Here is a 24,443-nt window from a genome sequence, read left to right on the forward strand (position 1 = left end):
ACTTTGCGTGGTTTCTGCTGTCCATTGATCTGCTTTTTTTTTTTTTTTTTTAGGGAAAAGTTTTAACTCGTGAGCCGAAATAGCTCAGCTGGGAGAGCGTTAGACTGAAGATCTAAAGGTCCCTGGTTCAATCCCGGGTTTCGGCAAGCACTGCTCAACTTCTTGATGAAATTGAAACAAGATCAGTTGTCTGTTGGAAAACCGCAAGAGCCTCTGTTCACTGCTTCAGGGAGGAGAAGGGGCAACGCTGCCAAGCAACTTTCCACTGAAGGCACTGCAGAGGACAGCACCCCCCCCCCTTAGTATTTTACCAATCCAGCCTCCATTTCCGTTGTCGCCTCTCCATTCTTCACCCATAAGTGCCCCATCTCCAGCCTCCTCCAGCAGTGCCTCCTGTCCAGCCTTCACAGACAGTCTCTCTTCAAGCTCCTTCTCCCAGCAGAAGGATGTGGATTTCCCATCAAAGGGGGCTCTCACACAAGAATCAATAATGGGTATTTGCCCACAAAGTCCTGATTTGCCCTGTCTTCCGGATTCTACAGGGATGGTGTGAAAGTGCCCTTCGTCCATTGTCAACCAATGTGATCCAGTTTGAAACCTTCATTGTTTCCATTATTGAGGGACGTTTGAGGGACTTTTTTTTTTTTTTTCTCAGGTAGAAGTCCTGTGTACCATCCTTCGATAGCTCAGTTGGTAGAGCGGAGGACTGTAGTGTACAGCGTTGAAATCCTTAGGTCGCTGGTTCAAATCCGGCTCGAAGGAGAACTTTTCAGTCAACCCACGTTGCATTAGTAAGAGAAGCCTGGATTCGGTCGTCTGGGTCGCTCTTGGTAACTGTGTTCCACATCTGAGAGATGGCGAAAGACCGTCGTGTTTGGGCTTCCTTTCAATTTGTGTCTTGTTCTCTTCAGTTACTTGCAGGTCCCTCCACTTCAAGGTGACAGTTACCTTTGTCACAAAAAATTCAAATTACCCCAACCAAGTCGATGAAAGGTCTTACGAGAAGTTGGTGAGCCAATGCGGTCCTCTGCAGTGTTTCATTTGAAAGAGAACTTTTCAGAAAACTGACCATGTCGGCTTTAGAACAGGTCAATATCACTGTCAGCAGGCATGTTGCAGATTTTTCAAGACGTGACAAACGGTGAATGAAAGTTGTGGTGCAGAGTTGATGAGTGTTTGATTCAAAGGATAAGTCATTGTCCAAAGTCATTCGTGAAGAAGTCAAGAGGTAGCTTGACTTAGTCTAATGTAAGCCAGTCTGATTATGTCTCACACCTCCATGGTGCCAACTCCACTGGGAATGTTTTTGTTTCTCTCGCCTAGAAAACCCGTTGGAAAAATGCTGATGGCTCAGTGGGTGGAGCGGGCCTCGAGGACCAGGGATGAGATGCCCTGGCGTAAATGACAGGACTTCCCTCAGAACGGTGGTCACAAGAATCTTCATGCAGTGTTTGCCGATCTTCAACCGACTTTGCGTGTTTTCTGCTGTCCATTGATCTGCTTTTTTTTTTTTTTTTTTTTTTTTTTTTTTTAGGGAAAAGTTTTGACTCGTGAGCCGAAATAGCTCAGCTGGGAGAGCGTTAGACTGAAGATCTAAAGGTCCCTGGTTCAATCCCGGGTTTCGGCAAGCACTGCTCAACTTCTTGATGAAATTGAAACAAGATCAGTTGTCTGTTGGAAAACCGCAAGAGCCTCTGTTCACTGCTTCAGGGAGGAGAAGGGGCAACGCTGCCAAGCAACTTTCCACTGAAGGCACTGCAGAGGACAGCACCCCCCCCCCCCCCCCCCTTGGTGTTTTACCAATCCAGCCTCCATTTCCGTTGTCGCCTCTCCATTCTTCACCCATAAGTGCCCCATCTCCAGCCTCCTCCAGCAGTGCCTCCTGTCCAGCCTTCACAGACAGTCTCTCTTCAAGCTCCTTCTCCCAGCAGAAGGATGTGGATTTCCCATCAAAGGGGGCTCTCACACAAGAATCAATAATGGGTATTTGCCCACAAAGTCCTGATTTGCCCTGTCTTCCGGATTCTACAGGGATGGTGTGAAAGTGCCCTTCGTCCATTGTCAACCAATGTGATCCAGTTTGAAACCTTCATTGTTTCCATTATTGAGGGACGTTTGAGGGACGTTTTTTTTTTTTTCTCAGGTAGAAGTCCTGTGTACCATCCTTCGATAGCTCAGTTGGTAGAGCGGAGGACTGTAGTGTACAGCGTTGAAATCCTTAGGTCGCTGGTTCAAATCCGGCTCGAAGGAGAACTTTTCAGTCAACCCACGTTGCATTAGTAAGAGAAGCCTGGATTCGGTCGTCTGGGTCGCTCTTGGTAACTGTGTTCCACATCTGAGAGATGGCGAAAGACCGTCGTGTTTGGGCTTCCTTTCAAGGTGTGTCTTGTTCTCTTCAGTTACTTGCAGGTCCCTCCACTTCAAGGTGACAGTTACCTTTGTCACAAAAAATTCAAATTACCCCAACCAAGTCGATGAAAGGTCTTACGAGAAGTTGGTGAGCCAATGCGGTCCTCTGCAGTGTTTCATTTGAAAGAGAACTTTTCAGAAAACTGACCATGTCGGCTTTAGAACAGGTCAATATCACTGTCAGCAGGCATGTTGGAGATTTTTCAAGACGTGACAAACGGTGAATGAAAGTTGTGGTGCAGAGTTGATGAGTGTTTGATTCAAAGGATAAGTCATTGTCCAAAGTCATTCGTGAAGAAGTCAAGAGGTAGCTTGACTTAGTCTAATGTAAGCCAGTCTGATTAGGTCTCACACCTCCATGGTGCCAACTCCACTGGGAATGTTTTTGTTTCTCTCGCCTAGAAAACCCGTTGGAAAAATGCTGATGGCTCAAAGGGTGGAGCGGGCCTCGAGGACCAGGGATGAGATGCCCTGGCGTAAATGACAGGACTTCCCTCAGAACGGTGGTCACAAGAATCTTCATGCAGTGTTTGCCGATCTTCAACCGACTTTTGCGTGGTTTCTGCTGTCCATTGATCTGCTTTTTTTTTTTTTTTTTTAGGGAAAAGTTTTGACTCGTGAGCCGAAATAGCTCAGCTGGGAGAGCGTTAGACTGAAGATCTAAAGGTCCCTGGTTCAATCCCGGGTTTCGGCAAGCACTGCTCAACTTCTTGATGAAATTGAAACAAGATCAGTTGTCTGTTGGAAAACCGCAAGAGCCTCTGTTCACTGCTTCAGGGAGGAGAAGGGGCAACGCTGCCAAGCAACTTTCCACTGAAGGCACTGCAGAGGACAGCAACCCCCCCCCCCCTTAGTATTTTACCAATCCAGCCTCCATTTCCGTTGTCGCCTCTCCATTCTTCACCCATAAGTGCCCCATCTCCAGCCTCCTCCAGCAGTGCCTCCTGTCCAGCCTTCACAGACAGTCTCTCTTCAAGCTCCTTCTCCCAGCAGAAGGATGTGGATTTCCCATCAAAGGGGGCTCTCACACAAGCATCAATAATGGGTATTTGCCCACAAAGTCCTGATTTGCCCTGTCTTCCGGATTCTACAGGGATGGTGTGAAAGTGCCCTTCGTCCATTGTCAACCAATGTGATCCAGTTTGAAACCTTCATTGTTTCCATTATTGAGGGACGTTTGAGGGACGTTTTTTTTTTTTTTTTCTCAGGTAGAAGTCCTGTGTACCATCCTTCGATAGCTCAGTTGGTAGAGCGGAGGACTGTAGTGTACAGCGTTGAAATCCTTAGGTCGCTGGTTCAAATCCGGCTCGAAGGAGAACTTTTCAGTCAACCCACGTTGCATTATTAAGAGAAGCCTGGATTCGGTCGTCTGGGTCGCTCTTGGTAACTGTGTTCCACATCTGAGAGATGGCGAAAGACCGTCGTGTTGGGCTTCCTTTCAAGGTGTGTCTTGTTCTCTTCAGTTACTTGCAGGTCCCTCCACTTCAAGGTGACAGTTACCTTTGTCACAAAAAATTCAACTTACCCCAACCAAGTCGATGAAAGGTCTTACGAGAAGTTGGTGAGCCAATGCGGTCCTCTGCAGTGTTTCATTTGAAAGAGAACTTTTCAGAAAACTGACCATGTCGGCTTTAGAACAGGTCAATATCACTGTCAGCAGGCATGTTGCAGATTTTTCAAGACGTGACAAACGGTGAATGAAAGTTGTGGTGCAGAGTTGTTGAGTGTTTGATTCAAAGGATAAGTCATTGTCCAAAGTCATTCGTGAAGAAGTCAAGAGGTAGCTTGACTTAGTCTAATGTAAGCCAGTCTGATTATGTCTCACACCTCCATGGTGCCAACTCCACTGGGAATGTTTTTGTTTCTCTCGCCTAGAAAACCCGTTGGAAAAATGCTGATGGCTCAAAGGGTGGAGCGGGCCTCGAGGACCAGGGATGAGATGCCCTGGCGTAAATGACAGGACTTCCCTCAGAACGGTGGTCACAAGAATCTTCATGCAGTGTTTGCCGATCTTCAACCGACTTTGCGTGTTTTCTGCTGTCCATTGATCTGCTTTTTTTTTTTTTTTTTTTTTTTTTTTTTTTAGGGAAAAGTTTTGACTCGTGAGCCGAAATAGCTCAGCTGGGAGAGCGTTAGACTGAAGATCTAAAGGTCCCTGGTTCAATCCCGGGTTTCGGCAAGCACTGCTCAACTTCTTGATGAAATTGAAACAAGATCAGTTGTCTGTTGGAAAACCGCAAGAGCCTCTGTTCACTGCTTCAGGGAGGAGAAGGGGCAACGCTGCCAAGCAACTTTCCACTGAAGGCACTGCAGAGGACAGCAACCCCCCCCCCCCCCCCTGGTATTTTACCAATCCAGCCTCCATTTCCGTTGTCGCCTCTCCATTCTTCACCCATAAGTGCCCCATCTCCAGCCTCCTCCAGCAGTGCCTCCTGTCCAGCCTTCACAGACAGTCTCTCTTCAAGCTCCTTCTCCCAGCAGAAGGATGTGGATTTCCCATCAAAGGGGGCTCTCACACAAGAATCAATAATGGGTATTTGCCCACAAAGTCCTGATTTGCCCTGTCTTCCGGATTCTACAGGGATGGTGTGAAAGTGCCCTTCGTCCATTGTCAACCAATGTGATCCAGTTTGAAACCTTCATTGTTTCCATTATTGAGGGACGTTTGAGGGACGTTTTTTTTTTTTTCTCAGGTAGAAGTCCTGTGTACCATCCTTCGATAGCTCAGTTGGTAGAGCGGAGGACTGTAGTGTACAGCGTTGAAATCCTTAGGTCGCTGGTTCAAATCCGGCTCGAAGGAGAACTTTTCAGTCAACCCACGTTGCATTAGTAAGAGAAGCCTGGATTCGGTCGTCTGGGTCGCTCTTGGTAACTGTGTTCCACATCTGAGAGATGGCGAAAGACCGTCGTGTTTGGGCTTCCTTTCAAGGTGTGTCTTGTTCTCTTCAGTTACTTGCAGGTCCCTCCACTTCAAGGTGACAGTTACCTTTGTCACAATAAATTCAAATTACCCCAACCAAGTCGATGAAAGGTCTTACGAGAAGTTGGTGAGCCAATGCGGTCCTCTGCAGTGTTTCATTTGAAAGAGAACTTTTCAGAAAACTGACCATGTCGGCTTTAGAACAGGTCAATATCACTGTCAGCAGGCATGTTGCAGATTTTTCAAGACGTGACAAACGGTGAATGAAAGTTGTGGTGCAGAGTTGATGAGTGTTTGATTCAAAGGATAAGTCATTGTCCAAAGTCATTCGTGAAGAAGTCAAGAGGTAGCTTGACTTAGTCTAATGTAAGCCAGTCTGATTATGTCTCACACCTCCATGGTGCCAACTCCACTGGGAATGTTTTTGTTTCTCTCGCCTAGAAAACCCGTTGGAAAAATGCTGATGGCTCAGTGGGTGGAGCGGGCCTCGAGGACCAGGGATGAGATGCCCTGGCGTAAATGACAGGACTTCCCTCAGAACGGTGGTCACAAGAATCTTCATGCAGTGTTTGCCGATCTTCAACCGACTTTGCGTGGTTTCTGCTGTCCATTGATCTGCTTTTTTTTTTTTTTTTTTAGGGAAAAATTTTAACTCGTGAGCCGAAATAGCTCAGCTGGGAGAGCGTTAGACTGAAGATCTAAAGGTCCCTGGTTCAATCCCGGGTTTCGGCAAGCACTGCTCAACTTCTTGATGAAATTGAAACAAGATCAGTTGTCTGTTGGAAAACCGCAAGAGCCTCTGTTCACTGCTTCAGGGAGGAGAAGGGGCAACGCTGCCAAGCAACTTTCCACTGAAGGCACTGCAGAGGACAGCAACCCCCCCCCCCCCCCTTAGTATTTTACCAATCCAGCCTCCATTTCCGTTGTCGCCTCTCCATTCTTCACCCATAAGTGCCCCATCTCCAGCCTCCTCCAGCAGTGCCTCCTGTCCAGCCTTCACAGACAGTCTCTCTTCAAGCTCCTTCTCCCAGCAGAAGGATGTGGATTTCCCATCAAAGGGGGCTCTCACACAAGAATCAATAATGGGTATTTGCCCACAAAGTCCTGATTTGCCCTGTCTTCCGGATTCTACAGGGATGGTGTGAAAGTGCCCTTCGTCCATTGTCAACCAATGTGATCCAGTTTGAAACCTTCATTGTTTCCATTATTGAGGGACGTTTGAGGGACGTTTTTTTTTTTTTCTCAGGTAGAAGTCCTGTGTACCATCCTTCGATAGCTCAGTTGGTAGAGCGGAGGACTGTAGTGTACAGCGTTGAAATCCTTAGGTCGCTGGTTCAAATCCGGCTCGAAGGAGAACTTTTCAGTCAACCCACGTTGCATTAGTAAGAGAAGCCTGGATTCGGTCGTCTGGGTCGCTCTTGGTAACTGTGTTCCACATCTGAGAGATGGCGAAAGACCGTCGTGTTTGGGCTTCCTTTCAAGGTGTGTCTTGTTCTCTTCAGTTACTTGCAGGTCCCTCCACTTCAAGGTGACAGTTACCTTTGTCACAAAAAATTCAAATTACCCCAACCAAGTCGATGAAAGGTCTTACGAGAAGTTGGTGAGCCAATGCGGTCCTCTGCAGTGTTTCATTTGAAAGAGAACTTTTCAGAAAACTGACCATGTCGGCTTTAGAACAGGTCAATATCACTGTCAGCAGGCATGTTGCAGATTTTTCAAGACGTGACAAACGGTGAATGAAAGTTGTGGTGCAGAGTTGATGAGTGTTTGATTCAAAGGATAAGTCATTGTCCAAAGTCATTCGTGAAGAAGTCAAGAGGTAGCTTGACTTAGTCTAATGTAAGCCAGTCTGATTATGTCTCACACCTCCATGGTGCCAACTCCACTGGGAATGTTTTTGTTTCTCTCGCCTAGAAAACCCGTTGGAAAAATGCTGACTGGCTCAGTGGGTGGAGCGGGCCTCGAGGACCAGGGATGAGATGCCCTGGCGTAAATGACAGGACTTCCCCTCAGAACTGTGGTCACAAGAATCTTCATGCAGTGTTTGCTGATCTTCAACCGACTTTGCGTGGATTCTGCTGTCCATTGATCTGCTTTTTTTTTTTTTTTTTTTTTAGGGAAAAGTTTCAACTCGTGAGCCGAAATAGCTCAGCTGGGAGAGCGTTAGACTGAAGATCTAAAGGTCCCTGGTTCAATCCCGGGTTTCGGCAAGCACTGCTCAACTTCTTGATGAAATTGAAACAAGATCAGTTGTCTGTTGGAAAACCGCAAGAGCCTCTGTTCACTGCTTCAGGGAGGAGAAGGGGCAACGCTTGCCAAGCAACTTTCCACTGAAGGCACTGCAGAGGACAGCAACCCCCCCCCCCCTTAGTATTTTACCAATCCAGCCTCCATTTCCGTTGTCGCCTCTCCATTCTTCACCCATAAGTGCCCCATCTCCAGCCTCCTCCAGCAGTGCCTCCTGTCCAGCCTTCACAGACAGTCTCTCTTCAAGCTCCTTCTCCCAGCAGAAGGATGTGGATTTCCCATCAAAGGGGGCTCTCACACAAGAATCAATAATGGGTATTTGCCCACAAAGTCCTGATTTGCCCTGTCTTCCGGATTCTACAGGGATGGTGTGAAAGTGCCCTTCGTCCATTGTCAACCAATGTGATCCAGTTTGAAACCTTCATTGTTTCCATTATTGAGGGACGTTTGAGGGACGTTTTTTTTTTTTTTCTCAGGTAGAAGTCCTGTGTACCATCCTTCGATAGCTCAGTTGGTAGAGCGGAGGACTGTAGTGTACAGCGTTGAAATCCTTAGGTCGCTGGTTCAAATCCGGCTCGAAGGAGAACTTTTCAGTCAACCCACGTTGCATTAGTAAGAGAAGCCTGGATTCGGTCGTCTGGGTCGCTCTTGGTAACTGTGTTCCACATCTGAGACATGGCGAAAGACCGTCGTGTTTGGGCTTCCTTTCAAGGTGTGTCTTGTTCTCTTCAGTTACTTGCAGGTCCCTCCACTTCAAGGTGACAGTTACCTTTGTCACAAAAAATTCAAATTACCCCAACCAAGTCGATGAAAGGTCTTACGAGAAGTTGGTGAGCCAATGCGGTCCTCTGCAGTGTTTCATTTGAAAGAGAACTTTTCAGAAAACTGACCATGTCGGCTTTAGAACAGGTCAATATCACTGTCAGCAGGCATGTTGCAGATTTTTCAAGACGTGACAAACGGTGAATGAAAGTTGTGGTGCAGAGTTGTTGAGTGTTTGATTCAAAGGATAAGTCATTGTCCAAAGTCATTCGTGAAGAAGTCAAGAGGTAGCTTGACTTAGTCTAATGTAAGCCAGTCTGATTATGTCTCACACCTCCATGGTGCCAACTCCACTGGGAATGTTTTTGTTTCTCTCGCCCAGAAAACCCGTTGGAAAAAATGCTGACGGCTCAGTGGGTGGAGCGGGCCTCGAGGACCAGGGTTGAGATGCCCTGGCGTAAATGACAGGACTCCCTCAGAACTGTGGTCACAAGAATCTTCATGTAACGTTTGCTGATCTTCATGCGACTTTGCGTGGATTCTGCTGTCCATTGTTCTGCTTTTTTTTTTTTTTTTTTTTTTTTTTTTTTTAGGGAAAAGTTTCAACTCATGAGCCGAAATAGCTCAGTTGGGAGAGCGTTAGACTGAAGATCTAAAGGTCCCTGGTTCAATCCCGGGTTTCGGCAAGCACTGTCCAACTTCTTGAGGAAACTCCGACAGGATCAGTTGTCCGTTGGAAAACCGCAGGAGCCTCTGTTCTCTGCTTCAGGGAGGAGAAGGGGCAACGCTTGCCAAGCTACTTTCCACTGAAGGCACTGCAGAGGACAGCACCCCCCCCTTGCTCTTTTACCAATCCAGCCACCATTTCCGTTGTCGCCTCTCCATTCTTCACCCATAAGTGCCTCATCTCCAGCCTCCTCCAGCAGTGCCTCCTGTCCAGCCTTCACAGACAGTGCTCTCTTCAAGCTCCTTCTCCCAGCAGAAGGATGTGGATTTCCCATCAAAGGGGGCTCTCACACAAGAATCAATCATGGGTATTTGCCCACAAAGTCCTGATTTGCCCTGTCTTCCGGATTCTACAGGGATGGTGTGAAAGTGCCCTTCGTCCATTGTCAACCAATGTGATCCAGTTTGAAACCTTCATTGTTTCCATTATTGAGGGACTTTTGAGGGACTTTTTTTTTTTTTTTTCTCAGCTAGAAGTGCTGTGTACCATCCTTCGATAGCTCAGTTGGTAGAGCGGAGGACTGTAGTGTACAGCAGTTGAAATCCTTAGGTCGCTGGTTCAAATCCGGCTCGAAGGAGAACTTTTCAGTCAACCCACGTTGCATTAGTAAGAGAAGCCTGGATTCGGTCAGTCTCGGGTCGCTCTTGGTAACTGTGTTCCACATCTGAGAGATGGCGAAAGACCGTCGGTGTTTGGGCTTCCTTTCAAGGTGTGTCTTGTTCTCTTCAGTTACTTGCAGGTCCCTCCACTTCAAGGTGACAGTTACCTTTGTCACAAAAAATTCAACTTACCCCAACCAAGTCGATAAAGGGTCTTACGAGTAGTTGGTGAGCCAATGCCGGTCCTCTGCAGTGTTTCATTTGAAAGAGGAACTTTTCAGAAAACTGACCATGTCGGCTTTAGAATAGGTCAATATCACTGTCAGCAGGCATGTTGCAGATTTTTCAAGACGTGACAAACTGGTGAATGAAAGTTGTGGTGCAGAGTTGTTGAGTGTTTGAGTCAAAGGATAAGTCATTGTCCAAAGTCATTCGTGAAGAAGTCAAGAGGGAGCTTGACTTAGTCCTAATGTAAGCCAGTCTGATTATGTCTCAAACCTTCATGGTGCCAACTCCACTGGGAATGTTTTTGTTTCTCTCGCCCTAGAAAACCCGTTGGAAAAAATGCTGACGGCTCAGTGGGTGGAGCGGGCCTCGAGGACCAGGGTTGAGATGCCCTGGCGTAAATGACAGGACTCCCCTCAGAACTGTGGTCACAAGAATCTTCATGTAACGTTTGCTGATCTTCATGCGACTTTGCGTGGATTCTGCTGTCCATTGTTCTGCTTTTTTTTTTTTTTTTTTTTTTTTAAGGGAAAAGTTTCAACTCATGAGCCGAAATAGCTCAGTTGGGAGAGCGTTAGACTGAAGATCTAAAGGTCCCTGGTTCAATCCCGGGTTTCGGCAAGCACTGTCCAACTTCTTGAGGAACTCCGACAGGATCAGTTGTCCGTTGGAAAACCGCAGGAGCCTTGTTCACTGCTTCAGGGAGGAGAAGGGGCAACGCTTGCCAAGCTACTTTCCACTGAAGGCACTGCAGAGGACAGCACCCCCCCTTGCTCTTTTACCAATCCAGCCACCATTTCCTTTGTCGTCTCTCCATTCTTCACCCATAAGTGCCTCATCTCCAGCCTCCTCCAGCAGTGCCTCCTGTCCAGCCTTCACAGACAGTGTCTCTTCAAGCTCCTTCTCCCAGCAGAAGGATGTGGATTTCCATCAAAGGGGGCTCTCACACAAGAATCAATCATGGGTATTTGCCCACAAAGTCCTGATTTGCCCTGTCTTCCGGATTCTACAGGGATGGTGTGAAAGTGCCCTTCGTCCAATGTCAACCAATGTGATCCAGTTTGAATCCTTCATTGTTTCCATTATTGAGGGACTTTTTTTTTCTTTTTTCTTTTTCAGCTAGAAGTTGCTGTGTACCATCCTTCGATAGCTCAGTTGGTAGAGCGGAGGACTGTAGTGTACAGCATTGAAATCCTTAGGTCGCTGGTTCAAATCCGGCTCGAAGGAGAAGCTTTCCAGTCAACCCACGTTGCATCAATTACAGAAGCCTGGATTCGGTCATCTCGGTCGCTCTTGGTAACTGTGTTCCACATCTGAGAGATGGCGAAAGACGGTGGTGTTTGGGCTTCCTTTCAAGCTGTGTCTTGTTCTCTTCAGTTACTTGCAGGTCCCTCCATTTCAAGGTGACAGTTACCTTTGTCACAAAAAATTCAACTTACCCCAACCAAGTAGATAAAGGGTCTTACGAGTAGTTGGTAAGCCAATCCGGTCCTCTGCAGTTTTTCATTTGAAAGAGGACTTTTCAGAAAACTGACCATGTCGGCTTTAGAATAGGTCAAGATCACTGTCAGCAGGCATGTTGCAGATTTTTCAAGACGTGACAAATGGTGAATGAAAGTTGTGGTGCAGAGTTGTTGAGTGTTTGAGTCAAAGGATAAGTCATTGTCCAAAGTCATTCGTGAAGAAGTCAAGAGGGAGCTTGACTTAGTCCAATGTAAGCCAGTCTGATTATGTCTCAAACCTTCATGGTGCCAACTCCACTGGGAATGTTTTTGTTTCTCTCGCCCAGAAAACCCGTTGGAAAAAATGCTGACGGCTCAGTGGGTGGAGCGGGCCTCGAGGACCAGGGTTGAGATGCCCTGGCGTAAATGACAGGACTCCCCTCAGAACTGTGGTCACAAGAATCTTCATGTAACGTTTGCTGATCTTCATGCGACTTTGCGTGGATTCTGCTGTCCATTGTTCTGCTTTTTTTTTTTTTTTTTTTTTTTTTTTTTAAGGGAAAAGTTTCAACTCATGAGCCGAAATAGCTCAGTTGGGAGAGCGTTAGACTGAAGATCTAAAGGTCCCTGGTTCAATCCCGGGTTTCGGCAAGCACTGTCCAACTTCTTGAGGAAACTCCGACAGGATCAGTTGTCCGTTGGAAAACCGCAGGAGCCTCTGTTCACTGCTTCAGGGAGGAGAAGGGGCAACGCTTGCCAAGCTACTTTCCACTGAAGGCACTGCAGAGGACAGCACCCCCCCTTGCTCTTTTACCAATCCAGCCACCATTTCCTTTGTCGTCTCTCCATTCTTCACCCATAAGTGCCTCATCTCCAGCCTCCTCCAGCAGTGCCTCCTGTCCAGCCTTCACAGACAGTGTCTCTTCAAGCTCCTTCTCCCAGCAGAAGGATGTGGATTTTCCATCAAAGGGGGCTCTCACACAAGAATCAGTCATGGGTATTTGCCCACAAAGTCCTGATTTGCCCTGTCTTCCAGATTCTACAGGGATGGTGTGAAAGTGCCCTTCGTCCAATGTCAACCAATGTGATCCAGTTTGAATCCTTCATTGTTTCCATTATTGAGGGACTTTTTTTTTCTTTTTTTTTTTTTCAGCTAGAATTGCTGTGTACCATCCTTCGATAGCTCAGTTGGTAGAGCGGAGGACTGTAGTGTACAGCATTGAAATCCTTAGGTCGCTGGTTCAAATCCGGCTCGAAGGAGAGTTTTCAGTCAACCCACGTTGCATCAATTACAGAAGCCTGGATTCGGTCATCTCGGTCGCTCTTGGTAACTGTGTTCCACATCTGAGAGATGGCGAAAGACGGTGGTGTTTGGGCTTCCTTTCAAGCTGTGTCTTGTTCTCTTCAGTTACTTGCAGGTCCCTCCATTTCAAGGTGACAGTTACCTTTGTCACAAAAAATTCAACTTACCCCAACCAAGTAGATAAAGGTCTTACGAGTAGTTGGTAAGCCAATCCGGTCCTCTGCAGTTTTTCATTTGAAAGAGGACTTTTCAGAAAGCTGACCATGTCGGCTTTAGAATAGGTCAAGATCACTGTCAGCAGGCATGTTGCAGATTTTTCAAGACGTGACAAATGGTGAATGAAAGTTGTGGTGCAGAGTTGTTGAGTGTTTGAGTCAAAGGATAAGTCATTGTCCAAAGTCATTCGTGAAGAAGTCAAGAGGGAGCTTGACTTAGTCCAATGTAAGCCAGTCTGATTATGTCTCAAACCTTCATGGTGCCAACTCCACTGGGAATGTTTTTGTTTCTCTCGCCCAGAAAACCCGTTGGAAAAAATGCTGACGGCTCAGTGGGTGGAGCGGGCCTCGAGGACCAGGGTTGAGATGCCCTGGCGTAAATGACAGGACTCCCCTCAGAACTGTGGTCACAAGAATCTTCATGTAACGTTTGCTGATCTTCATGCGACTTTGCGTGGATTCTGCTGTCCATTGTTCTGCTTTTTTTTTTTTTTTTTTTTTTTTTTTTTAAGGGAAAAGTTTCAACTCATGAGCCGAAATAGCTCAGTTGGGAGAGCGTTAGACTGAAGATCTAAAGGTCCCTGGTTCAATCCCGGGTTTCGGCAAGCACTGTCCAACTTCTTGAGGAAACTCCGACAGGATCAGTTGTCCGTTGGAAAACCGCAGGAGCCTTTGTTCACTGCTTCAGGGAGGAGAAGGGGCAACGCTTGCCAAGCTACTTTCCACTGAAGGCACTGCAGAGGACAGCACCCCCCCTTGCTCTTTTACCAATCCAGCCACCATTTCCTTTGTCGTCTCTCCATTCTTCACCCATAAGTGCCTCATCTCCAGCCTCCTCCAGCAGTGCCTCCTGTCCAGCCTTCACAGACAGTGTCTCTTCAAGCTCCTTCTCCCAGCAGAAGGATGTGGATTTTCCATCAAAGGGGGCTCTCACACAAGAATCAATCATGGGTATTTGCCCACAAAGTCCTGATTTGCCCTGTCTTCCGGATTCTACAGGGATGGTGTGAAAGTGCCCTTCGTCCAATGTCAACCAATGTGATCCAGTTTGAATCCTTCATTGTTTCCATTATTGAGGGACTTTTTTTTTCTTTTTTCTTTTTCAGCTAGAGTTGCTGTGTACCATCCTTCGATAGCTCAGTTGGTAGAGCGGAGGACTGTAGTGTACAGCATTGAAATCCTTAGGTCGCTGGTTTAAATCCGGCTCGAAGGAGAGCTTTCCAGTCAACCCACGTTGCATCAATTACAGAAGCCTGGATTCGGTCATCTCGGTCGCTCTTGGTAACTGTGTTCCACATCTGAGAGATGGCGAAAGACGGTGGTGTTTGGGCTTCCTTTCAAGGTGTGTCTTGTTCTCTTCAGTTACTTGCAGGTCCCTCCATTTCAAGGTGACAGTTACCTTTGTCACAAAAAATTCAACTTACCCCAACCAAGTAGATAAAAGGTCTTACGAGTAGTTGGTAAGCCAATCCGGTCCTCTGCAGTTTTTCATTTGAAAGAGGACTTTTCAGAAAGCTGACCATGTCGGCTTTAGAATAGGTCAAGATCACTGTCAGCAGGCATGTTGCAGATTTTTCAAGACGTGACAAATGGTGAATGAAAGTTGTGGTGCAGAGTTGTTGAGTGTTTGAGTCAAAGGATAAGTCATTGTCCAAAGTCATTCGTGAAGAAGTCAAGAGGGAGCTTGACTTAGTCCAATGTAAGCCAGTCTGATTATGTCTCAAACCTTCATGGTGCCAACTCCACTGGGAATGTTTTTGTTTCTCTCGCCCAGAAAACCCGTTGGAAAAAATGCTGACGGCTCAGTGGGTGGAGCGGGCCTCGAGGACCAGGGTTGAGATGCCCTGGCGTAAATGACAGGACTCCCCTCAGAACTGTGGTCACAAGAATCTTCATGTAACGTTTGCTGATCTTCATGCGACTTTGCGTGGATTCTGCTGTCCATTGTTCTGCTTTTTTTTTTTTTTTTTTTTTTTTTTTTTTTTTAAGGGAAAAGTTTCAACTCATGAGCCGAAATAGCTCAGTTGGGAGAGCGTTAGACTGAAGATCTAAAGGTCCCTGGTTCAATCCCGGGTTTCGGCAAGCACTGTCCAACTTCTTGAGGAAACTCCGACAGGATCACTTGTCCGTTGGAAAACCGCAGGAGCCTCTGTTCACTGCTTCAGGGAGGAGAAGGGGCAACGCTTGCCAAGCTACTTTCCACTGAAGGCACTGCAGAGGACAGCACCCCCCCTTGCTCTTTTACCAATCCAGCCACCATTTCCTTTGTCGTCTCTCCATTCTTCACCCATAAGTGCCTCATCTCCAGCCTCCTCCAGCAGTGCCTCCTGTCCAGCCTTCACAGACAGTGTCTCTTCAAGCTCCTTCTCCCAGCAGAAGGATGTGGATTTTCCATCAAAGGGGGCTCTCACACAAGAATCAATCATGGGTATTTGCCCACAAAGTCCTGATTTGCCCTGTCTTCCAGATTCTACAGGGATGGTGTGAAAGTGCCCTTCGTCCAATGTCAACCAATGTGATCCAGTTTGAATCCTTCATTGTTTCCATTATTGAGGGACTTTTTTTTTTCTTTTTTTTTTTTTCAGCTAGAATTGCTGTGTACCATCCTTCGATAGCTCAGTTGGTAGAGCGGAGGACTGTAGTGTACAGCATTGAAATCCTTAGGTCGCTGGTTCAAATCCGGCTCGAAGGAGAGTTTTTCAGTCAACCCACGTTGCATCAATTACAGAAGCCTGGATTCGGTCATCTCGGTCGCTCTTGGTAACTGTGTTCCACATCTGAGAGATGGCGAAAGACGGTGGTGTTTGGGCTTCCTTTCAAGCTGTGTCTTGTTCTCTTCAGTTACTTGCAGGTCCCTCCATTTCAAGGTGACAGTTACCTTTGTCACAAAAAATTCAACTTACCCCAACCAAGTAGATAAAAGGTCTTACGAGTAGTTGGTAAGCCAATCCGGTCCTCTGCAGTTTTTCATTTGAAAGAGGACTTTTCAGAAAGCTGACCATGTCGGCTTTAGAATAGGTCAAGATCACTGTCAGCAGGCATGTTGCAGATTTTTCAAGACGTGACAAATGGTGAATGAAAGTTGTGGTGCAGAGTTGTTGAGTGTTTGAGTCAAAGGATAAGTCATTGTCCAAAGTCATTCGTGAAGAAGTCAAGAGGGAGCTTGACTTAGTCCAATGTAAGCCAGTCTGATTATGTCTCAAACCTTCATGGTGCCAACTCCACTGGGAATGTTTTTGTTTCTCTCGCCCAGAAAACCCGTTGGAAAAAATGCTGACGGCTCAGTGGGTGGAGCGGGCCTCGAGGACCAGGGTTGAGATGCCCTGGCGTAAATGACAGGACTCCCCTCAGAACTGTGGTCACAAGAATCTTCATGTAACGTTTGCTGATCTTCATGCGACTTTGCGTGGATTCTGCTGTCCATTGTTCTGCTTTTTTTTTTTTTTTTTTTTTTTTTTTTTTAAGGGAAAAGTTTCAACTCATGAGCCGAAATAGCTCAGTTGGGAGAGCGTTAGACTGAAGATCTAAAGGTCCCTGGTTCAATCCCGGGTTTCGGCAAGCACTGTCCAACTTCTTGAGGAAACTCCGACAGGATCAGTTGTCCGTTGGAAAACCGCAGGAGCCTTTGTTCACTGCTTCAGGGAGGAGAAGGGGCAACGCTTGCCAAGCTACTTTCCACTGAAGGCACTGCAGAGGACAGCACCCCCCCTTGCTCTTTTACCAATCCAGCCACCATTTCCTTTGTCGTCTCTCCATTCTTCACCCATAAGTGCCTCATCTCCAGCCTCCTCCAGCAGTGCCTCCTGTCCAGCCTTCACAGACAGTGTCTCTTCAAGCTCCTTCTCCCAGCAGAAGGATGTGGATTTTCCATCAAAGGGGGCTCTCACACAAGAATCAATCATGGGTATTTGCCCACAAAGTCCTGATTTGCCCTGTCTTCCGGATTCTACAGGGATGGTGTGAAAGTGCCCTTCGTCCAATGTCAACCAATGTGATCCAGTTTGAATCCTTCATTGTTTCCATTATTGAGGGACTTTTTTTTTCTTTTTTATTTTTCAGCTAGAGTTGCTGTGTACCATCCTTCGATAGCTCAGTTGGTAGAGCGGAGGACTGTAGTGTACAGCATTGAAATCCTTAGGTCGCTGGTTCAAATCCGGCTCGAAGGAGAGCTTTTCAGTCAACCCACGTTGCATCAATTACAGAAGCCTGGATTCGGTCATCTCGGTCGCTCTCGGTAACTGTGTTCCACATCTGAGAGATGGCGAAAGACGGTGGTGTTTGGGCTTCCTTTCAAGCTGTGTCTTGTTCTCTTCAGTTACTTGCAGGTCCCTCCATTTCAAGGTGACAGTTACCTTTGTCACAAAAAATTCAACTTACCCCAACCAAGTAGATAAAAGGTCTTACGAGTAGTTGGTAAGCCAATCCGGTCCTCTGCAGTTTTTCATTTGAAAGAGGACTTTTCAGAAAGCTGACCATGTCGGCTTTAGAATAGGTCAAGATCACTGTCAGCAGGCATGTTGCAGATTTTTCAAGACGTGACAAATGGTGAATGAAAGTTGTGGTGCAGAGTTGTTGAGTGTTTGAGTCAAAGGATAAGTCATTGTCCAAAGTCATTCGTGAAGAAGTCAAGAGGGAGCTTGACTTAGTCCAATGTAAGCCAGTCTGATTATGTCTCAAACCTTCATGGTGCCAACTCCACTGGGAATGTTTTTGTTTCTCTCGCCCAGAAAACCCGTTGGAAAAAATGCTGACGGCTCAGTGGGTGGAGCGGGCCTCGAGGACCAGGGTTGAGATGCCCTGGCGTAAATGACAGGACTCCCCTCAGAACTGTGGTCACAAGAATCTTCATGTAACGTTTGCTGATCTTCATGCGACTTTGCGTGGATTCTGCTGTCCATTGTTCTGCTTTTTTTTTTTTTTTTTTTTTTTTTTTTTTTTTAAGGGAAAAGTTTCAACTCATGAGCCGAAATAGCTCAGTTGGGAGAGCGTTAGACTGAAGATCTAAAGGTCCCTGGTTCAATCCCGGGTTTCGGCAAGCACTGTCCAACTTCTTGAGGAAACTCCGACAGGATCACTTGTCCGTTGGAAAACCGCAGGAGCCTCTGTTCACTGCTTCAGGGAGGAGAAGGGGCAACGCTTGCCAAGCTACTTTCCACTGAAGGCACTGCAGAGGACAGCACCCCCCCTTGCTCTTTTACCAATCCAGCCACCATTTCCTTTGTCGTCTCTCCATTCTTCACCCATAAGTGCCTCATCTCCAGCCTCCTCCAGCAGTGCCTCCTGTCCAGCCTTCACAGACAGTGTCTCTTCAAGCTCCTTCTCCCAGCAGAAGGATGTGGATTTTCCATCAAAGGGGGCTCTCACACAAGAATCAATCATGGGTATTTGCCCACAAAGTCCTGATTTGCCCTGTCTTCCGGATTCTACAGGGATGGTGTGAAAGTGCCCTTCGTCCAATGTCAACCAATGTGATCCAGTTTGAATCCTTCATTGTTTCCATTATTGAGGGACTTTTTTTTTCTTTTTTCTTTTTCAGCTAGAATTGCTGTGTACCATCCTTCGATAGCTCAGTTGGTAGAGCGGAGGACTGTAGTGTACAGCATTGAAATCCTTAGGTCGCTGGTTCAAATCCGGCTCGAAGGAGAACTTTTCAGTCAACCCACGTTGCATCAATTACAGAAGCCTGGATTCGGTCATCTCGGTCGCTCTTGGTAACTGTGTTCCACATCTGAGAGATGGCGAAAGACGGTGGTGTTTGGGCTTCCTTTCAAGGTGTGTCTTGTTCTCTTCAGTTACTTACAGGTCCCTCCATTTCAAGGTGACAGTTACCTTTGTCACAAAAAATTCAACTTACCCCAACCAAGTAGATAAAGGGTCTTACGAGTAGTTGGTAAGCCAATCCGGTCCTCTGCAGTTTTTCATTTGAAAGAGGACTTTTCAGAAAACTGACCATGTCGGCTTTAGAATAGGTCAAGATCACTGTCAGCAGGCATGTTGCAGATTTTTCAAGACGTGACAAATGGTGAATGAAAGTTGTGGTGCAGAGTTGTTGAGTGTTTGAGTCAAAGGATAAGTCATTGTCCAAAGTCATTCGTGAAGAAGTCAAGAGGGAGCTTGACTTAGTCCAATGTAAGCCAGTCTGATTATGTCTCAAACCTTCATGGTGCCAACTCCACTGGGAATGTTTTTGTTTCTCTCGCCCAGAAAACCCGTTGGAAAAAATGCTGACGGCTCAGTGGGTGGAGCGGGCCTCGAGGACCAGGGTTGAGATGCCCTGGCGTAAATGACAGGACTCCCCTCAGAACTGTGGTCACAAGAATCTTCATGTAACGTTTGCTGATCTTCATGCGACTTTGCGTGGATTCTGCTGTCTATTGTTCTGCTTTTTTTTTTTTTTTTTTTTTTTTTTTTTTTAAGGGAAAAGTTTCAACTCATGAGCCGAAATAGCTCAGTTGGGAGAGCGTTAGACTGAAGATCTAAAGGTCCCTGGTTCAATCCCGGGTTTCGGCAAGCACTGTCCAACTTCTCGAGGAAACTCCGACAGGATCAGTTGTCCGTTGGAAAACTGCAGGAGCCTCTGTTCACTGCTTCAGGGAGGAGAAGGGGCAACGCTTGCCAAGCTACTTTCCACTGAAGGCACTGCAGAGGACAGCACCCCCCCTTGCTCTTTTACCAATCCAGCCACCATTTCCTTTGTCGTCTCTCCATTCTTCACCCATAAGTGCCTCATCTCCAGCCTCCTCCAGCAGTGCCTCCTGTCCAGCCTTCACAGACAGTGTCTCTTCAAGCTCCTTCTCCCAGCAGAAGGATGTGGATTTTCCATCAAAGGGGGCTCTCACACAAGAATCAATCATGGGTATTTGCCCACAAAGTCCTGATTTGCCCTGTCTTCCAGATTCTACAGGGATGGTGTGAAAGTGCCCTTCGTCCAATGTCAACCAATGTGATCCAGTTTGAATCCTTCATTGTTTCCATTATTGAGGGACTTTTTTTTTCTTTTTTCTTTTTCAGCTAGAGTTGCTGTGTACCATCCTTCGATAGCTCAGTTGGTAGAGCGGAGGACTGTAGTGTACAGCATTGAAATCCTTAGGTCGCTGGTTCAAATCCGGCTCGAAGGAGAACTTTTCAGTCAACCCACGTTGCATCAATTACAGAAGCCTGGATTCGGTCATCTCGGTCGCTCTTGGTAACTGTGTTCCACATCTGAGAGATGGCGAAAGACGGTGGTGTTTGGGCTTCCTTTCAAGCTGTGTCTTGTTCTCTTCAGTTACTTGCAGGTCCCTCCATTTCAAGGTGACAGTTACCTTTGTCACAAAAAATTCAACTTACCCCAACCAAGTAGATAAAGGGTCTTACGAGTAGTTGGTAAGCCAATCCGGTCCTCTGCAGTTTTTCATTTGAAAGAGGACTTTACAGAAAACTGACCATGTCGGCTTTAGAATAGGTCAAGATCACTGTCAGCAGGCACGTTGCAGATTTTTCAAGACGTGACAAATGGTGAATGAAAGTTGTGGTGCAGAGTTGTTGAGTGTTTGAGTCAAAGGATAAGTCATTGTCCAAAGTCATTCGTGAAGAAGTCAAGAGGGAGCTTGACTTAGTCCAATGTAAGCCAGTCTGATTATGTCTCAAACCTTCATGGTGCCAACTCCACTGGGAATGTTTTTGTTTCTCTCGCCCAGAAAACCCGTTGGAAAAAATGCTGACGGCTCAGTGGGTGGAGCGGGCCTCGAGGACCAGGGTTGAGATGCCCTGGCGTAAATGACAGGACTCCCCTCAGAACTGTGGTCACAAGAATCTTCATGTAACGTTTGCTGATCTTCATGCGACTTTGCGTGGATTCTGCTGTCTATTGTTCTGCTTTTTTTTTTTTTTTTTTTTTTTTTTTTTAAGGGAAAAGTTTCAACTCATGAGCCGAAATAGCTCAGTTGGGAGAGCGTTAGACTGAAGATCTAAAGGTCCCTGGTTCAATCCCGGGTTTCGGCAAGCACTGTCCAACTTCTTGAGGAAACTCCGACAGGATCAGTTGTCCGTTGGAAAACTGCAGGAGCCTCTGTTCACTGCTTCAGGGATGAGAAGGGGCAACGCTTGCCAAGCTACTTTCCACTGAAGGCACTGCAGAGGACAGCCCCCCCCTGCTCTTTTACCAATCCAGCCACCATTTCCTTTGTCGTCTCTCCATTCTTCACCCATAAGTGCCTCATCTCCAGCCTCCTCCAGCAGTGCCTCCTGTCCAGCCTTCACAGACAGTGTCTCTTCAAGCTCCTTCTCCCAGCAGAAGGATGTGGATTTTCCATCAAAGGGGGCTCTCACACAAGAATCAATCATGGGTATTTGCCCACAAAGTCCTGATTTGCCCTGTCTTCCAGATTCTACAGGGATGGTGTGAAAGTGCCCTTCGTCCAATGTCAACCAATGTGATCCAGTTTGAATCCTTCATTGTTTCCATTATTGAGGGACTTTTTTTTTTCTTTTTTCTTTTTTCAGCTAGAATTGCTGTGTACCATCCTTCGATAGCTCAGTTGGTAGAGCGGAGGACTGTAGTGTACAGCATTGAAATCCTTAGGTCGCTGGTTCAAATCCGGCTCGAAGGAGAACTTTTCAGTCAACCCACGTTGCATCAATTACAGAAGCCTGGATTCGGTCATCTCGGTCGCTCTTGGTAACTGTGTTCCACATCTGAGAGATGGCGAAAGACGGTGGTGTTTGGGCTTCCTTTCAAGCTGTGTCTTGTTCTCTTCAGTTACTTGCAGGTCCCTCCATTTCAAGGTGACAGTTACCTTTGTCACAAAAAATTCAACTTACCCCAACCAAGTAGATAAAGGGTCTTACGAGTAGTTGGTAAGCCAATCCGGTCCTCTGCAGTTTTTCATTTGAAAGAGGACTTTTCAGAAAACTGACCATGTCGGCTTTAGAATAGGTCAAGATCACTGTCAGCAGGCACGTTGCAGATTTTTCAAGACGTGACAAATGGTGAATGAAAGTTGTGGTGCAGAGTTGTTGAGTGTTTGAGTCTAGGCTTGTCTAATTAATATAATGTGGGCTTTCTGAAAAGTTCTCTTTCAAGCCGGATTTGAATCAGCAGCCTAATGATTTCAGTGTTGTGTGCGGCAGTCTTCTGCTCTACCAACTGAGTTATCGACAGAGAGCACGCCACTCTTCTAGCTGAGAAACAAAAATTCCCCTCAGTTGTAGAAACAATGAAGGTTTCAAACTGGATCACACTGGTTGACATTGGACAAAGGGGACTTTCACACCATCCCTTTAAAATCCGGACCACAGAGCAAATCAGGACTGTGTGGAAAAATATCAGTCATCGATGTTTGTCTGAGATCTGGGTAGGTGATTCGTTTACTGTATCACCACAACTTGTTCACTTCTTCAGAACAATATGTCTGCAATAGTGCAGCTTTTTAATCCTCTGAGCCATGTTTGGAAGAGCAACCTTCAGATTTTCTCTCTTCTTCTGTTTTCAGCTTCGTGTATTTTTACAAATGTTAAAGCAGAACTAAGTAACATTTTTCATTCAATTCATCACCCTGTGGATCTCCATCCTCCAGTCTCACCCTCTATCTGACAGAACAACTCAAATCATTGGTCCAGAAATGGTCCCTTGCAACAGTTTTGTCGCCTTCGATACTTTCCTGTAAGCCTTGCTATCTTGCTATCATTATGATTGAATTGTTACACTACCACTGATTTTCTTTTATTCTTTCAGTTATGTCAGAGTGGCTGTGATTAAAGGAGTCTGGATTCTTGGTGACTGAGCTGGTCCACCTGTCCAACTGTTGCAGCCATGGGACAAAAAATTGAATCTGTGTTCCGACAGAGAGACCCCCCCCCCCCCAGTCTGTCCCTGGACTAAATCCTTCCTGGAATCTTGGATCTCTGTGTGAACCAGACTACAGTCTGTCTCACGGGAATCTTTTCCAGAGCCACATTTGATCCTTCGTGCTGGACTGAAGACGTCCTTGTCTCCGCCGACCAGACGGCTCTCACGATAAATAACTACCTAAATAACTAATAATCTACTATTCTCGATTTCCTCTTGGAATCAAACTGCTACCACAAAAAAAAAAAAAAAAAAAAAAAAACATTAATTCAACCACATTGTCAAAAATTAAATTATGTCTGCAATGGACAATAGAGAATTCTACAGAAGTTTTGTATTTTTAATCTTAAGCACAGTTTCACTCATACTTGAGTTCAAGTCACAGCATAAAATATGTTTCTACTTGTTATTAATGAATATCTATAAATGTAATAACTAAATGAATTAGTGATAATATTTGGGGTAAATGCAACGAACACAGAATAATTCATGCCATTACTCATAAAATAAAATCAGCAGATGAAAATGAGAGTCTGGTGAAGCCGACGCAGTTGTAGAAACTGGTGATAGAAACCAGAAGATGTTCTGAATCCAGACTTTTAATATGTTTATTTTCCTCTGACATTTGGCATTTTTAGATTTGCTCCACTGAGCAGTGGTCCTGGCGTGTTTTGCATCCTGGGCGAACACCCTCCTTGCCGCCCTCCTTCCCTCCTTTTCCTGAACTGGGCACCTGAGGGCTTTTTTTACTTATCCCTTTTCCATTCCTCATTTAATGTCGTCATCTACGTGAACATAAACAGTGTTGTGGCGAGTCTGGTGACCAATGGATCGCATGGCAACAATCTAATATCTACTTCAATAACAACAACTTTGCTTGGTTTACTTTGCTTGAAAAGTACATAAAAAGTCTAGGTCTACTTAAGCTATACTTATAGATCAACTTTAGATAAAGATCAATCCGTGTATCATTCGTTCAATTGATATTCAATTTAGAATCAAAAAACAAAATATTGAAAAATGAGTCGTTTTTCCTTTTTTCGTTTTAAAATGAAAACAAATAAATGAAAATTGGTTCGTTTTTCAATATCCCGTTTGTTAAGACAGATCAAATAAAGGAAAGTTGAAATACGGCCACAGAGCAGACTTTAATGTGATTTTTCAATTTCTTCGATCTCCGTGACCCGGAAGTTCTATCGTCTGTGTTTTGGTTTTTGCCGGCGGGAAGGTGGGCGGGTCACGGGACCCTGTCGGTCAGTTTAAGGCCAGCACACACTACTATACACTACTACAGAAGGATCAGGCCGAATTTTGCCCCGATCTTCTCCTCCCGACCGAAGCCGACAAGGTCCGACTGTCGGGAGTATGATAATGATCTCGGGTCTGAACTTCGTGTAGTGTTCGGGGGGTTCAGAGAGATGTTTTCCGGTCGGAGCCTCTCGGGAGGCGTCGGAAGGGGAGATCGTAAATAATGAACATGTTTAATATTTCTGATCGCAAATCCTGTGGTGCGTGGAGCTCTGAGAGGCGCTGATCAGCTCCGAGTAGAGCTGTCCACTCCCTCGAAATAAAGCTCCCTGATTGGCTGGTGCTGCTGCTTAAAAAAAAATCCCCTCTCAGCCGTCAGAGATGGAGACATATTATGACAGTGAAAGAGAAAAGTCAGAACTCCTAAACTCAGCAGTGAAGAAAGTGAGAGGTTAATCCTCAATACCTGGATCGCTCCTGGATCAACTGTATTTCCTCCATTCAGACCCAAACTACG

The 24,443-nt window shown here is 46.1% G+C and overlaps 30 non-coding genes across 30 annotated transcripts; all 30 read left to right on the forward strand.

The window, feature by feature from the left end:
• The first annotated feature begins 73 nt into the window (after positions 1-73).
• On the forward strand, positions 74-146 carry trnaf-gaa (transfer RNA phenylalanine (anticodon GAA)). Its single transcript has one exon. It is a non-coding gene; the product is annotated as a tRNA-Phe (tRNA).
• Positions 147-675: 529 nt separating this feature from the next.
• trnay-gua (transfer RNA tyrosine (anticodon GUA)) lies at positions 676-762 on the forward strand. Its single transcript is given in 2 exon segments — positions 676-712; positions 727-762. It is a non-coding gene; the product is annotated as a tRNA-Tyr (tRNA).
• Positions 763-1,554: 792 nt separating this feature from the next.
• Positions 1,555-1,627, forward strand: trnaf-gaa (transfer RNA phenylalanine (anticodon GAA)). Its single transcript has one exon. It is a non-coding gene; the product is annotated as a tRNA-Phe (tRNA).
• Positions 1,628-2,163: 536 nt separating this feature from the next.
• On the forward strand, positions 2,164-2,250 carry trnay-gua (transfer RNA tyrosine (anticodon GUA)). Its single transcript is given in 2 exon segments — positions 2,164-2,200; positions 2,215-2,250. It is a non-coding gene; the product is annotated as a tRNA-Tyr (tRNA).
• A 780-nt stretch (positions 2,251-3,030) lies between these two features.
• trnaf-gaa (transfer RNA phenylalanine (anticodon GAA)) lies at positions 3,031-3,103 on the forward strand. Its single transcript has one exon. It is a non-coding gene; the product is annotated as a tRNA-Phe (tRNA).
• Positions 3,104-3,637: 534 nt separating this feature from the next.
• Positions 3,638-3,724, forward strand: trnay-gua (transfer RNA tyrosine (anticodon GUA)). Its single transcript is given in 2 exon segments — positions 3,638-3,674; positions 3,689-3,724. It is a non-coding gene; the product is annotated as a tRNA-Tyr (tRNA).
• Positions 3,725-4,515: 791 nt separating this feature from the next.
• Positions 4,516-4,588, forward strand: trnaf-gaa (transfer RNA phenylalanine (anticodon GAA)). The gene has a single exon. It is a non-coding gene; the product is annotated as a tRNA-Phe (tRNA).
• A 534-nt stretch (positions 4,589-5,122) lies between these two features.
• Positions 5,123-5,209, forward strand: trnay-gua (transfer RNA tyrosine (anticodon GUA)). Its single transcript is given in 2 exon segments — positions 5,123-5,159; positions 5,174-5,209. It is a non-coding gene; the product is annotated as a tRNA-Tyr (tRNA).
• A 779-nt stretch (positions 5,210-5,988) lies between these two features.
• trnaf-gaa (transfer RNA phenylalanine (anticodon GAA)) lies at positions 5,989-6,061 on the forward strand. Its single transcript has one exon. It is a non-coding gene; the product is annotated as a tRNA-Phe (tRNA).
• A 534-nt stretch (positions 6,062-6,595) lies between these two features.
• Positions 6,596-6,682, forward strand: trnay-gua (transfer RNA tyrosine (anticodon GUA)). Its single transcript is given in 2 exon segments — positions 6,596-6,632; positions 6,647-6,682. It is a non-coding gene; the product is annotated as a tRNA-Tyr (tRNA).
• Positions 6,683-7,466: 784 nt separating this feature from the next.
• On the forward strand, positions 7,467-7,539 carry trnaf-gaa (transfer RNA phenylalanine (anticodon GAA)). The gene has a single exon. It is a non-coding gene; the product is annotated as a tRNA-Phe (tRNA).
• A 533-nt stretch (positions 7,540-8,072) lies between these two features.
• trnay-gua (transfer RNA tyrosine (anticodon GUA)) lies at positions 8,073-8,159 on the forward strand. The gene is given in 2 exon segments: positions 8,073-8,109; positions 8,124-8,159. It is a non-coding gene; the product is annotated as a tRNA-Tyr (tRNA).
• Positions 8,160-8,951: 792 nt separating this feature from the next.
• trnaf-gaa (transfer RNA phenylalanine (anticodon GAA)) lies at positions 8,952-9,024 on the forward strand. Its single transcript has one exon. It is a non-coding gene; the product is annotated as a tRNA-Phe (tRNA).
• A 530-nt stretch (positions 9,025-9,554) lies between these two features.
• Positions 9,555-9,642, forward strand: trnay-gua (transfer RNA tyrosine (anticodon GUA)). Its single transcript is given in 2 exon segments — positions 9,555-9,591; positions 9,607-9,642. It is a non-coding gene; the product is annotated as a tRNA-Tyr (tRNA).
• A 795-nt stretch (positions 9,643-10,437) lies between these two features.
• Positions 10,438-10,510, forward strand: trnaf-gaa (transfer RNA phenylalanine (anticodon GAA)). The gene has a single exon. It is a non-coding gene; the product is annotated as a tRNA-Phe (tRNA).
• Positions 10,511-11,029: 519 nt separating this feature from the next.
• On the forward strand, positions 11,030-11,116 carry trnay-gua (transfer RNA tyrosine (anticodon GUA)). The gene is given in 2 exon segments: positions 11,030-11,066; positions 11,081-11,116. It is a non-coding gene; the product is annotated as a tRNA-Tyr (tRNA).
• Positions 11,117-11,909: 793 nt separating this feature from the next.
• On the forward strand, positions 11,910-11,982 carry trnaf-gaa (transfer RNA phenylalanine (anticodon GAA)). Its single transcript has one exon. It is a non-coding gene; the product is annotated as a tRNA-Phe (tRNA).
• Positions 11,983-12,504: 522 nt separating this feature from the next.
• Positions 12,505-12,591, forward strand: trnay-gua (transfer RNA tyrosine (anticodon GUA)). The gene is given in 2 exon segments: positions 12,505-12,541; positions 12,556-12,591. It is a non-coding gene; the product is annotated as a tRNA-Tyr (tRNA).
• A 790-nt stretch (positions 12,592-13,381) lies between these two features.
• On the forward strand, positions 13,382-13,454 carry trnaf-gaa (transfer RNA phenylalanine (anticodon GAA)). The gene has a single exon. It is a non-coding gene; the product is annotated as a tRNA-Phe (tRNA).
• Positions 13,455-13,975: 521 nt separating this feature from the next.
• On the forward strand, positions 13,976-14,062 carry trnay-gua (transfer RNA tyrosine (anticodon GUA)). Its single transcript is given in 2 exon segments — positions 13,976-14,012; positions 14,027-14,062. It is a non-coding gene; the product is annotated as a tRNA-Tyr (tRNA).
• A 796-nt stretch (positions 14,063-14,858) lies between these two features.
• trnaf-gaa (transfer RNA phenylalanine (anticodon GAA)) lies at positions 14,859-14,931 on the forward strand. Its single transcript has one exon. It is a non-coding gene; the product is annotated as a tRNA-Phe (tRNA).
• Positions 14,932-15,454: 523 nt separating this feature from the next.
• Positions 15,455-15,541, forward strand: trnay-gua (transfer RNA tyrosine (anticodon GUA)). The gene is given in 2 exon segments: positions 15,455-15,491; positions 15,506-15,541. It is a non-coding gene; the product is annotated as a tRNA-Tyr (tRNA).
• Positions 15,542-16,334: 793 nt separating this feature from the next.
• Positions 16,335-16,407, forward strand: trnaf-gaa (transfer RNA phenylalanine (anticodon GAA)). Its single transcript has one exon. It is a non-coding gene; the product is annotated as a tRNA-Phe (tRNA).
• A 521-nt stretch (positions 16,408-16,928) lies between these two features.
• On the forward strand, positions 16,929-17,015 carry trnay-gua (transfer RNA tyrosine (anticodon GUA)). The gene is given in 2 exon segments: positions 16,929-16,965; positions 16,980-17,015. It is a non-coding gene; the product is annotated as a tRNA-Tyr (tRNA).
• A 796-nt stretch (positions 17,016-17,811) lies between these two features.
• trnaf-gaa (transfer RNA phenylalanine (anticodon GAA)) lies at positions 17,812-17,884 on the forward strand. The gene has a single exon. It is a non-coding gene; the product is annotated as a tRNA-Phe (tRNA).
• A 521-nt stretch (positions 17,885-18,405) lies between these two features.
• Positions 18,406-18,492, forward strand: trnay-gua (transfer RNA tyrosine (anticodon GUA)). Its single transcript is given in 2 exon segments — positions 18,406-18,442; positions 18,457-18,492. It is a non-coding gene; the product is annotated as a tRNA-Tyr (tRNA).
• Positions 18,493-19,286: 794 nt separating this feature from the next.
• trnaf-gaa (transfer RNA phenylalanine (anticodon GAA)) lies at positions 19,287-19,359 on the forward strand. The gene has a single exon. It is a non-coding gene; the product is annotated as a tRNA-Phe (tRNA).
• Positions 19,360-19,880: 521 nt separating this feature from the next.
• trnay-gua (transfer RNA tyrosine (anticodon GUA)) lies at positions 19,881-19,967 on the forward strand. The gene is given in 2 exon segments: positions 19,881-19,917; positions 19,932-19,967. It is a non-coding gene; the product is annotated as a tRNA-Tyr (tRNA).
• Positions 19,968-20,759: 792 nt separating this feature from the next.
• On the forward strand, positions 20,760-20,832 carry trnaf-gaa (transfer RNA phenylalanine (anticodon GAA)). Its single transcript has one exon. It is a non-coding gene; the product is annotated as a tRNA-Phe (tRNA).
• Positions 20,833-21,353: 521 nt separating this feature from the next.
• trnay-gua (transfer RNA tyrosine (anticodon GUA)) lies at positions 21,354-21,440 on the forward strand. Its single transcript is given in 2 exon segments — positions 21,354-21,390; positions 21,405-21,440. It is a non-coding gene; the product is annotated as a tRNA-Tyr (tRNA).
• Positions 21,441-24,443: the final 3,003 nt, after the last annotated feature.

This window comes from Salarias fasciatus, chromosome 15 (assembly GCF_902148845.1).
Source record: "Salarias fasciatus chromosome 15, fSalaFa1.1, whole genome shotgun sequence".
Classification (NCBI taxonomy): domain Eukaryota; kingdom Metazoa; phylum Chordata; class Actinopteri; order Blenniiformes; family Blenniidae; genus Salarias; species Salarias fasciatus.